Consider the following 13,369-nt stretch of genomic DNA (forward strand, 5'->3'; position numbering starts at 1 on the left):
TACTGATGGCTTGCCCTCTCAATGAGAGAACACCTGGTTCATTTTCCTTTATTTATTTCCATAGCCTTCTGAAACTGCCCTACTACCATCAATATCAACTACCTTGGTTCTTTTACACTGAAGCCTAGAGAGCTGGTTACTTTGCTTTTTAAAAAAAGACATTAAAGGTTTCAAAGAGTAACCTTATATTCTGAGGCAAACAAAACCAGTCTCCCATAATAAAATTCAGTGTTAATAAATAGCCCTAATCCATGGGTCAACTGTATTTTTACCTGGATGTTAACTAGGACTTTTTAGTGCACACACAGCATTTGTGCTTACAGTTTACACCTGTGGGGAACTAATTATTAACGCAGGAGTAAAGAGATAATTGCACCTTCAAAGTCTATAAATGCTTATAATTAACTGCTTGTGGGCATATTGGGTGAAAAAGGATATTTGGTAAAGGTAAGATCACTTGTACACCAGCAAAGACATACTTAGGTTAATTTATTTTCAGGAAAGACAAGCAAATTAACAAATTATAATAGCTTCCCTGAGAAAAAATAATGGCAAAGGATAAAAGCTCTTTAAGGAAGTAAGGAATCCTTTTTTTCTTTGAGGAATGGAACACTCACTACATTTAAGTTCAATTTTTCAAGACCCCTTTCAAAGAAGAGTCCAGGTGATCCATTCCAATATCTCCATGTACCCACACTTTAATGAACCTATGTTAATAATGATGGTATTTGCTTAGCACTTACTATGTGCCAAGCACTGTTCTAAGCACTGAGGTAGATACAAGATAATCAGGTTGTCCCAACTTGGGGCTCAAGAGTCATCATCCCCATTTTACAAATGAGGTAACTGAGGTCCAGAGAAGTGAAGTGACTTGCCCAAAGCCACACGGCAGACAAGAGGTGGAGTCGGGATTAGAACCCACAGCCTCTGACTCCCAAGCCCATGCTCTTTCCACTAAACCACACTGCTTTCCTATGTTACACAGTGATTGGTGATTTACTGGGAGTAGGTCTGCCTGAATCCACTTATATCCACTTCAACTTGGCTCAACCAGGTCCGTTCTCTTTCCACTAGGCCACCGTGCAGATATGTGGGCTGCCACAAACTTAATCAGGCATATAAAATACAGACTGGTCAGGCATTAATAACAATTAGGCAGGTATTTGTTATGATATCCAGTCAACAGAGCACTGACAAGTGCTGCTCATGTTAGTCAATAAATAATTATACTATTTGTTAAGCACTGACTACGTGTGAAGCACTGCTCTAAGGACTGGATAAATACATGTTTACCAGGCTAGACATAATCCCTGTCCCACATGGGCTGGCAATCTAAGTGGGAGGGAGAACAGGTATTGAATCCCCATTTTACAGATGAGGAAATTGATGCAGAGAACTCAAGTGACTTACCCAAGGTCACAGAGCAAGCAGGTGGCAGAGCAGGGATTTGAAACTACGTCTTCTGACTTCCGAGCCCATGCTTTCTCCACTAGGCCACTTTGCTTCCCACCTGTCAATCTCCACACAAGCACTAACCAATGCCAACTGATGGTATCATAGAGATCTACATATGAAAAGAAGGCTATTGCTTGCTGCTGGACTTGGAAAAACCAGGTTTAATGCTTTCATGCCTAGTGGAAAGAGCTCACGACTGGGAATCAGGGGACCTGTAGTCCCATCTCTGCTACTTGCCTACTCTTCACTTGCTCTAGGTCAAGTCACTCAACTCCTCTGTGCTTCAATTGCCTTAACTCCCCCTTTTGACTGTGAGCTCCATGTGGGGCTGAGGTGGGACCCGGTCCCAATTATCCTGTATTTCTCCCAGTGCTTAGCGCTGCAGAAGGAGCATAGCCTAGTGGATAGAGCATGAGCCTAGGGGTAAGTAGGACCTGGGTTCTAGTTCCTCTATGTCAATTGTCTGCTGTGTGACCTTGGGCAAGTCATTTAACTTCTCTGTGCCTCAGTTCTCTCATCTTTAAAATGGGGATTAAGACTGTGACCCCCATGTGAGGCAGGGATTCTGTCCAACTCAATTTGCTTGTAGCCACCCCAGCGCTTTGGACAGTGCCTGGTATATCGTAAGTGCTTAACAAACACCACAATTATATTATTATTCAGACTGTTGAACTCTAATGTGTGCTTTAGGGAGGCCGTGATCTGACAGTATCAGCCAGACTACCCAACCCATGAACAATACACCGGCTTCAGCTTCTCCAACTTATGCCAATCGGTGGGACACTCTAGTGCTGAATGCTCAAACGTCTCTCTGTCTGACCTTTGTCCATTCTTCAATCGATCCTTGAGTGCTTACTGGGTGTTGAGCACTGTACTAGGTAGGTGCTTGAGAGAGAACAACATAAAGGGCGGGTAGACACGTTCTCTGCGTACAAGGAGCTCGCTTCATAGTCATTCATTTAATCGTAGTTATGGAGCACTTGTGTGCAGAGCACTGTACTCAGCACTTGGGGGAGTACAACATAACAATAAACAGATACAGTCCCTGCCCACAATGAGTTTACACTCTAAGAACAAGCTTACATTCTAGAGGCATCCTCGGGTTCCTGAGTTTAGTGTGTTGTAGTGGAAGCAGTCAGCATCTAGCCTCTCCTGGGCAGGCACCTGCTCCCTGGTAAATAGGCACTGCCATTCATTCATTTGATCATATTTACTGAGCGCTTACTGTGTGCAGAGCACTGTCAGAATGCTCCAGAGGCAGAGCCGGCAACATTCCACTTTGGCAGGACCGTGGCTGGGTGCATTTCCACTTGGTTTCACAACCTTTATTCACTCCTCCCTTAGTCCCACAGCACTTATCAATCAATTGTATTTACTGAGTGCTATCTACGTGCAGAGCACTGTTCAAAGCTCTTGGAAGAGTACAATACAACAGAATTGGCAGACACATTCCCTGTTCATAATGAGCTTACAGTGCAGAGGCGGAGACAGACATGAATATGAATAATTAATTTGTAATATACAATTTAAAGATACGTATATCAATGCTGTGGTTTTGGGGCAAATATGAAATGTCCAAAGGTTACAGATTGAAGTGCATAAGTGACGCAGAAGAGAGAGCAAGCCAGAGAAAAGAGGGCTTATCTATAATTTATTTATATTCATATCTGTCTCCCCCTCTAGACTGCAAGTTCGTTATGGGCAGGGAACTTGTCTATCAACTCTGCATTACTGCACTCTCCCAAGAGCTTAGTACAGTACTCTGTCCATAAATGCTCAATTTATGATTGATTGATAGTCTGGGAAAAGCCCGGTGTTTGCTATCGGCAGCAATGCAGATACACCCTTCCAAACAATAATAGGACCAGCGGAGACCATTGGACCCAGGACTTCTTTGAAATGCTCACCCACAAGGGATGTTGGAGACCACTTAACCCCAGAGAAGTCTGACCTCCCTGCTGCCATCCAGCCTCATTCCCCCCAGGCCAGAAGACAGAGGGAGTGGTATTCACTGGTGGGAATGTCTTCCGCTTGGGAAGGGTCATTCCCCTCGATAGCCAGCAAAATGTATTGCTTCCGCCTTTCACGTGATCATCCCCATGGGAAATTAATGAGTGGAACTACTTAACAGTGGAATAAGTTCCACCTTAAAATCAATAAATTGTATTTATTAAACATTTATTCTTTGTAGACAACTGTACCAAGATGTGGGAGAATACACTAGAGTTAGTAGACTTGATCCCTGCCCTTAAGGAGCCTAAAATTAGCAGAGGGGACATTAAAATTAATTAAATTTAAATCTTCCCCCAGAATAAGTACCCAGAAGCTGTAGTTCCAAAGACCAATGTGCTCTTTCAACATGTGGCTTTCCCATTGCGAGAACAAAAGCACTGAGTATGTGGCCTAGTAGATACAGCATAGGCTTGGGAGTCAGAAGGACCTGGGTTCTGATCCTGGATCCGCCACTTGTCTGCCGTATGACCGTAGGCATGACATTTCACTTCTCTGTGTCTCAGTTACCTCATCTGTAAAAGGGGGATTAAGATTGTGAGCCTCAAGTGGAACATGGACTGTATCCAACCTGATTAGCTTGTATCTGCCCCAATGCTTAGTACAGTGCCTGACACATAGAAAGCGCTTAACAAATACCATAAAAAAAAAAAGAAGTCTGGTTGGCTGGATACCAGCCTACGATGGATTGGATTTCACCAGCAGGTTTTAGAGAGTGTTATCCAGGACAGGCATTATATTAGCCCTTACTTTTTCCTGAAATGACACCTTTTAACTTTTTGCAGTATTGGTCTTCCCTCAAATTACTATAATGCTGACAGACTTTGACCTGGAAGGGATTTTCAACAAGGGTTATAACGGTAAGACTGGAAGTTCAGGAATGAAGAGAAAAACCTCTTTTAAAATAATAATTGTGGTGTTCGTTAAGCATTTATTTTGTGCTAAGTACTGAAGGAGATATAAGAAAATCAAGTAGGACACAGTCCCTATCCCATCTGGACCTCACAGTCTAAGTAGGAGGGAGATATGAAGCCAGTAGTAATCTCACATGGGGAGGATCGGGAGAATGAAAATGGAGCAGGATATGGAATTATAAAGGAATATCAAGGTAGACAAATTAATCTGAAAAGGATGCTAGAAGAGCATGGAGCTTCTCTTTCTAGGCTTCAAACTTAAATATTGATCTGTGAGCTACCTGCTGCTGGCCAATGTCTCCTGAGCAGCATTCAATAAATCTTATTTATTGAACACTTACTGTGTGCAAAGCACTGTACTAAGTGCTTGCTGCAGCTAGTCTTCATCTTCAGGTACTTGCAAAATGTTTTCCGTCATCAGGAAAGTCTCTTCGCTTGCATTCAAGTCTGACATACATTTTTCTAGCAAAGATCAAGAACCACCACCTGGAAAGAAAGAAAGAATTTTAAAATCACAAAGTTCATTCCATACCTCTTCCTCATCACCATCATCACCATCATCATCAGCCTTGACTCATCACTCTAATTTAACCCACCTATTCAAACTGTCACCAAATTCTGTCAGTTCAACCTTCACAACATTCACACCTTTTCCTCTCCATACCATGTTAATCCAAGCACTTAATGTATCCGGCCTTCATTACTTCATCAGTCTCCTCATTGACCTCCTTGCCTCCTGTCTCTCCTGAATTCAGTTCACTCTGCTGCTGAGATCACTTTTCTACAAAACCATTCAATCCATGTTTCCCCTTTCCTCAAAAAACTCCCGTGGTTGTCTACCCACCTCCGCATCAAACAGAAACACTTTACCTTTGTCTTTAAAGCACTTAATCACCTTGCTCTCTCCTATCTTATCTTCTCCATACACATATTTCCTCTAATGCAAACCTACTCACTATAACTTGATCTCATCTATCTAGCCACTGACCTCTCGCCCATATCCTGCCTCTGGCTTAGAATACCCTCCCTCTTCCCATCCTAAAAATGATTCATTCATTCATTCAGTAGTATTTATTGAGTACTTACTATGTGCAGAGCACTGTACTAAGCGCTTGGAATGTACAATTCGGCAACAAACAGAAACAATCCCTACCCATTGATGGGCTTACAGTCTAATCAGGGGAGACAGACAGACAAAAACAATAGCAATAAATAGAATCAAGGGGATATAGATCTCATTAACAAAATAAATAGGGTATTAAAAATATATACAAATGAGCAGATGAGCTCATGATCATTCTTCCCACCTTCTAAACCTTATTAAAGCACATCTCCATCAAGGGGACTTCCCCGGTGAAGCCCTCATTCCCTCTTTTCCTACTCCCTTCTGCATCACCTTTACACTTGGATTGAACTTGCACCATTTATCCACCCCTCCTTCAGCCTCATGGCACTTATTAATGTCTGTCTGTGAGTTTGTTGTGGGCAGACATACCAATTCTGTCATATTGAACTCTCCTAAGCACTTGGTACTGTGCTCTGCACATAGTAAGGGCTAAGAGAAGCAGCATGGTATAGTGGATAGAGCACCAGCTTGGGAGTCAGAAGGTCATGGGTTCTAATCCCAGCTCCGCCACTTTCCTGTTGTGTGATGTTAGGCTAGTCGCTTAAATTCTCTTTGCCTCAGTTACCTCATCTGTAAAATGGGGGTTGAGACTATGAGCCTCACAGGGGACAGGGACTTTTTTTAACCTGATTTGTTTATATCCACCCCAGTGCCTAGTACAGTGGCTGGCATATAATAAGCATTCAACAAATACCACAATTATTAAATAGGATTGATTGCTTACTGGGTGCAGAGCACTGTACTATGCACTTGGGAGAGTACAGTACAGAGTTGTTAGACACGTTTCCTGCCCACAACAAGCTTACAGTCCAAGGCGGAAGACATGGTCAAATGTGTCCTTCTCCTCGGTAAGCCGGAACTCAGTAAAGGATAGAATAGCAACAAAACCTTTCCTTGTCATAACTTCGGCTGTGTCACAAGAGAACATCCTTGGTAACTGACACTGGCATTTTCTCAGTGGAAAAACTGAAATTCATTTTAAGCACCCTCATTGCTTCAAAAAGCCTGCATGGAAACAACCATTTTAGCTTTTTATCCTGAACCTGCACAATAAGAAAAGTACAGATTTTCTCAGGCATAGAATCCAATGTCACCCCTAAAAGTTGAGTATTTTCAGTATGCCCACTCTCTTTACCAACTGTTATTTTTCAAGGGGTTTAAAATCCCCAGAGATCAGAATGCATCTTCAATCAGTCAACGGATCTAAAAAATACTTATGCTATTTAAAGACAAAAATGTGTTCAAATCGTTATTAAAATCAATCCATGACACAATTTACGATTTGAAGATCAACAGGTGGGGCAGTACTAATGATTGTTTCTCTGCAGTTGGAGACAGTCTCTGACTTGTAGTGTGACCTAGTAGAAAGAGCACAGGCCTGGAAGTCAGAAGACTTACATTCCAATCCTTGCTCTCTAGACTGTAAGCTCGTTGTAAGCAGGAAGTGTGTCTATTATATTGTACTCTCTCAAGTGCTTAGTACAGTACTCTGCATACTGTATGTGTTCAATAAATATGACTGCCTGACTCTACCATGGTCTGCTGTGAGACCGTGAGCAAGTCACTTTACTTCTCTGTTTCTCAGTTTCCTCATCTGTAAAATCAATCAATCGCTGATATTGTTTGAACACTAAGTGATAGGGAGATTACAGTACAACAAAGTTGGAAGAATCAAAAAGTACAAGGATTTCAGTACCTGTGGGGCTTGCAATGTTAATATATGAGACATCATTGATTTAAACAGAATGAGATGTTATGTTTTTATGATGTCAAAATATTTTTTAATTCCATATTAAATATGACTTTCTCATATTGTGATGTTTGAGCTATATTTAGCAGGCAGTCACATTTGCCTTTTCTGGCACAGTTTCACACTCTACTGTTTATTAGGCAGTTGGGATTGCCACTTTAAAATCTAACTTTCAGAAACCAGGCACAAAACATTGTTAATATAACCTAGTCTTCAGAGAAATGTTGAATTTTCTTCTCCTTCATTTTCCTGAAACTATCACATACACCACCAGAAGGAGAAGAAACAGGTCTGGTCCTACATTCCCCTCCCAAAATTGTGGTCTTACTGCTAGTGGACGTATAATATAAAACTGACTATAAACATAATAAAAAAGGACAAACTCTACATTCGACATAACCTCTAGACCGTAAGCTCGTCTCTAGAGTGTAAGGTAGTTATGGGCAGGGACTGTGTCTGCTTATTGTTGTACTGCACTTTCCCAAGCACTTAGTACAGTGCTCTGCACACAGTAAGCGCTCAATAAATGAGACTGAATGAATTAATTAACTGCCCTGGCAAGTATGGAGATTGAGCATAATAGGTCAAAGACTCAAAATTTGGAAGTATCCTTAGTTCCAGGGCAGACAGGCTGATCTTGTATGGACTCCCTTTATCTTCTCTTCTCTCCAAGACAGTCACAATCCCCATGCCATATTTAATGGGGATGGTTACTACCCAGGCCAACTCCCCTTCCTTGACTTGCTGTGCAAAGAAAGTATTAAACAACTGGTATTTAATGTGCTCTCTAAAATTAATCAACAAGAAACCAAAATAGCTGACACTATAGGAAATATCTAAGCCTAAAAGGATAAGTGTGTATTAACCATTGTGCAAATTTATTTTAAAACAACATTTAGGTGAAAAACAAGAGTGCAAGAGGAGGGCATCGGTAGACATACTTCATTCTTCCTGCTCAACAAGAAGACTCCATAAATGTTATAGTTTATTCAAGTGTCAACTCCTCAAATTCTGACTAACAGTAACCAAGATTCAAAAGGGAATGAATTAATTCAAAGGTACAGGAAAGAAGCGACCCTCTAAGGATCACACCTGGAGAGATTCCAGGACTCTACAAGTCTCAGCTATTGGAAGTAGAGTCAAGCAGAGACAAACTCATTCCATTCCTAGCTCGGGCAGTGGCTAGCGAGTGGAAGGCAATACTCTGTAAGTCAAAGCTCACTTGTGCTGGGCAGCAGCGACATGGGAGAGAGTCGACGATGGAGACTCAAGCTTACTCAGCCGAAGAAGGCAATGGTAAACCACTTCCATATTTTTACCAAGAAAATGCTACCAGAATGAGTGCAGGTGGAGGTGGGGCATTCTGGGAGAGTTGTGTCCAAAGAGTCATTATGGGTTAGAGATGACTCGACAGCATAAAACAAGACATAGGAAAGAAACAGCTTGTACACTTGGGAGATTTTCCCCTAATGCTAACCTTCTCACTTTACCTCGATCTCGTCTATCTCACCACCGACCTCTCTCCCACTCCTACCTCTGGCCTGGAACGTCCTCCCTCCTCCTAACAGACAGAAAATTGTTCTTCCCCACTTCAAAGCCTTATTGAAGGCACATCTCTTCCAAGAAGCCTTCCCCGACTAAGCCCTTGTCTCCTCTTCTGCCACTCCCTTCTGTGCCACTCTTATTTGCTTCTTCACTCATCCTCCCTCCCATAATAATAATAATTAATAATCATGGTATTTGTTAAGCGCTTACTACGTGCCAAACACTGTTCTAAGTGCTGGGGTAAATACAAAGTAATCAGGTTATCCTATGGAGGGCTCACAGTCTTAATCCCCATTTTACAGAAGAGGTAACTGAGGCATGGAGAAGTTAAGTGGCTTGCCCAAGGTCACAGAGCAGACAAGTGGCAGAGCCGGGATTAGAACCCACATCCTCTGACTCCCAAGCTCATGCTCTTTCCACTAAGCCACGCCGCTTCTGCTACAGCACCTATGCATACATTTGTGTATATATACCTGTAATTTATTTATTTTTTACATTAATGTCTATCTCCCCGTCTAGTCTGTGAGCTTGTTGTGGGTAGGGAATGTGTCTGCAGTTTTATTGTACTCTCCTAAGTGCTTAGTACAGTGTTCTGCACATAAGTGCTCAATAACTACCACTGACTGACTGAAATGTTACAAGGTCCATCCCTATCTATGAAGATGGATTTTCAGGAGGAAAATCATAACAGGGTATCTCCAAGTAACCTACTTCCACTGTTAGTGACAAAAGACTGAGCTGAATGGATCCTTGCTTTGATCCAGTGAGGACAATGCTTAAGCTCTTATGTTCAACCCCTATACTTTCAAAAAATTACCCAAATCAGCAGAACACTGTCCTGAACACTTGGGAGAGTACAATGCAACAATAAACAGACATATTCCCTGTCCACAAGGGGCTTACATTAGAGGTCACAGAGTGCCAGCACTATCAGGGATGGATAAGATAAGGACAGACAAAAGGGTGAGAACAAAATAACCATACACAAACTAAAGAGGGCTATTTCCAAAATTTTTAAGATGACAGACTAGCACACAACAAATGTACAGAAGAATACAAATGTCACTCTGCATTTCAATTGTATAGTTATGCATGGTGTACATGGTATATGTGAATATATGATACGTGTTTATATATATTATATAATGATAATAATATGGCATTTGTTAAGCGCTTACTCTGTGCCAGGCACTGTACTAAGCACAGGGGTGGATACAAGCAAATCGGGTTGGACACAGTCCCTGTCCCATGTGGGGCTCACAGTCTCAATCCCTGTTTTACAGATGAGATGACTGAGGCTCAGAGAAGTAAAGTGACCTGCCCAAGGTCACACAGAAGATAAGTGATGGAGATGAGAATAGAACCCATGACCTTCTGAATCCCAGGCCCATCTTCTATCAACTATGTCATATATATACATATGCACGCATGCACACACACACACACGCACACAATTCAATACAAATGAAATGCAAAGAGGCTTAAGGAGAGGAGAGGAAGAAAAGAAAGGAGGGGGAGAAGTGAAGGAAGGGAGTAGATTTAAGAAAGTGAGACAGGGAGGAGGACAAGAGGAGAATGGGCAAAGAAAGGAGCGGAGGAGGCGTGGAGGCGAGATGAGAAGCAGGGATTTGGCACATGGCCTGCTCATGCCAATCCAGTGCTGGAACCTGCTAAAACTTCCTGGCAGGAGCCGTGGTTCCATTTCCTGTTCTTCCACTGACTCATTCTGGCTGTGTTTTGGACCCACCTTCAGACATCTCGGTGTTAACTGGAGGCACAGACACCTCCCCAAAATCTGGCATCCCACAGATTACCGTGGCAAAAGCACTGCCAGGGATATCAGCCCTGAGCCATTTTTGTGGAGAGCGGAGGCCGAATTCATGATGAATCACTGATGGTGATGGGAATGGAATGATGGATAGAAGGCGGCGAGGAGGCTGACAGGCTGGGAATCATGCTCCAGCTGGAGTCAACCCCAGAGGGTCTTCATTTACCCGATGGTTAGGGGTCCAGCCTCAAGTAAGCACTCAGTACAGTGCTTTTTACCTGCCTGTTTATTGTTTTGATGTCTGTCTCCCCCCTTCTAGTCTGTGAGCCCGTTGTGGGCAGGGGTTGTCTCTATTTGTATGCTTAGTACAGTGCTCTGCACATAGTAAGTGCTTAATAAATATAATTGAATGAACGAATGAAGAGCTCAATAAATACAACTGAATGAATGAAAGTCAGGGCCCGGGTTGCCTTTTACCGTAGGTCTTCCTTCCCTTCAGGAAGTCCACCTCTAGCAAGATAAGCAGTGTGACCTAGTGGATAGAGTACAGGCCTGGGAGTCAGAAGAACCCGGGTTCAAATCCCAGCTCTGCCACTTGTGTGCTGGGGGACCTGGGGCAAGTTACTTCCCTTCTCTGAGCCTCAGTTACCTAGTATGAAAAATGGGGATTAAGACAGTGAACCCCATGTAGGACACAGACTGTGTCCAACCAGATTAGCTTGCAACTACTCCAGTACTTAGTACAGTGCCTGGCACACACAGTAAGCACTTAACAAATATTTCAAAAAAAGAAAAAAAAGTCCCTCATCAGTTTCATTTCCTTGAGAATCTTACTGCCTGCCAGCTCTAGTCCTAGGCCCGGAATGCCATATTCTTGCCTAACTTCCCTTATTATTAGCTCAGAAAAGAGAAGTAAAGTGCTGTAGAGCCCCACAATCAAATGCACAGCACTGCGACATCATGCTGTGTGAAGGAAGACAGGTTGAACAGATTAGGGCCCATGTTGGAATCTACCCCAACCCCATTTGCCATTGCTGGCTCCACATCTTCACACCAAGCCCAGATCCCTTCTATGTATGGTGAAGCATTTATCCCATTTACACTTAGCCTAACCACTGGCCTAATAGATGGGGTTATTAGCTATTGCGATGAGGCACGAGAAGCAGCGCGGTGTAGTGGATAGGGCACTGGCCTGGGAGTCAGAAGGTCAAGGGTTCTAACTCTGGCTCCGCCACTTGTCTGCTCTGTGACCTTGGGTGAGTCACTTCATTTCTCTGTGCCTCAGTTACCCCATCTGGAAAATGGGGATTGAGACTGTGAGCCCTTCAGAAGATAGGGAATGTGTCCAACCCAATTTCCGTGGATCCACCCTAGAGCTAAGTACAGTGCCTGGCACATAATAAGCGCTTAACAAGTATAATAATAAGGCTAACTACATTTCCAGGGCAGATGCTTTCTGGGGGCTGCGTGGGGAGCGCGTCCAGCCAGGTTAGCTCCCCCCAGCCTCGGTTTTCTTTCCTCGCAACCGAGGGAAAGGACAGGAGAGCACACTTCGGTCAATCATATTTATTGGGAGCTTACTGTGAGTAGAACACTGTACTAAGTGCTTGGGACAGTACAATACAACAATATAACAGACACATTCCCTGCTCACAACGAGCTTGCAGTCTAGAGGGATGGTAGGGGGATGATTTCTCCCCTCCCTCTCCCCACTTCTCTACCTGCAGATCTGGAGGGTAGGGGGATCTTTCCACTTCCTGACTTACTCAGTGTGAGCTGGGGTGTTCTAAGGCAGGTGGGCTGTGGGGAGAGGCATCAGTGCAAGCCCCAGTGAACAGTCCCTTATAGTCTATCTAGACTGTAAGCACGCTGTGGGCAGGGAACGGGTCCATATATTGTTGTATTGTATTCTTAGTACTTAGTACAGTGTTCTGCATACGGTGAGTGCTCAATAAATACGATTGAATGAATGAGTGAATGGATACTGGTGACACGGTTGGAGACTGTGGGTCTCCCCCACACTACCTGCTTGTTGTCCTTGACAACAGGTCAGGTTGTAGTGGATGGTGAGGGATGAAGGGGAGCGGGGGTAGTTGGGCAGAAGCAGCACCATCCAGTAGATCTTTATGATGGCTTCCAGTGGGGGCTGGGGTTGGAAAAATCAGGAAAGCTTGCACAGCTGGGTTTTGCACTGTGGGATGTTCTTGGGTTCTACTCCCCTTCCCTTCAGCTTGGGTTCCTGGGCTTCAACCTCTTGAGCCTCTGCACTAATCCAGTCCTACTGCAACCTTACACACCAAAACCCACAAACTCGTGACTCATTCATTCAATAGTATTTATTGAGTGCTTACTATGTGCAGAGCACTGTACTAAGAGCTTGGAATGTACAGTTCGGTAACAGGTAGAGACAATCCCCACCCAATGACGGGCTCACAGTCTAAACAGGGGAGACAGACAGCAGAGCAAAATGGAATGAAACAAAAACAAGACAACATTATCACCATAAATAGAACCAAGGGGATGTACACTTCATTAACAAAATAAATAGGGACTCTTGAATGAAGAGGTCATTCCATGCTTTGTCACTGGGCTGGAACTTCCAGCCCCTTCATTTGAGCTAGCTTTGGTATCTTCGACATGGGAGAGAGATGAATAAATTAAGTTCTCTATTACCATTGGAAAACCTGAGGTACATTAAGGTGCTGGCTGCAGACAGGAGATACTGGCATGGTAATTTGGCTAGATTTCCCAACTTCCTCTTAGGCAGGTTTGCCATTTACTGTAGGATTAATTTGCCTTTT

General features: G+C 43.3%; 1 protein-coding gene across 3 annotated transcripts in view; it reads right to left on the bottom strand.

Moving 5' to 3' along the window:
* ST6GAL1 (ST6 beta-galactoside alpha-2,6-sialyltransferase 1) overlaps positions 1 to 13,369 on the bottom strand; it is a 215,678-nt gene that overhangs the window by 72,540 nt on the left and 129,769 nt on the right. For all 3 annotated transcript variants that reach the window (XM_029059048.2, XM_029059039.2, XM_029059057.2), the window contains exon 3: positions 4,721 to 4,865. The gene's annotated coding sequence lies outside the window, so the exon portion shown is untranslated. The remainder of the gene's footprint in view (positions 1 to 4,720; positions 4,866 to 13,369) is intronic.

Source organism: Ornithorhynchus anatinus, chromosome 1, assembly GCF_004115215.2.
Source record: "Ornithorhynchus anatinus isolate Pmale09 chromosome 1, mOrnAna1.pri.v4, whole genome shotgun sequence".
NCBI classification, from domain to species: domain Eukaryota; kingdom Metazoa; phylum Chordata; class Mammalia; order Monotremata; family Ornithorhynchidae; genus Ornithorhynchus; species Ornithorhynchus anatinus.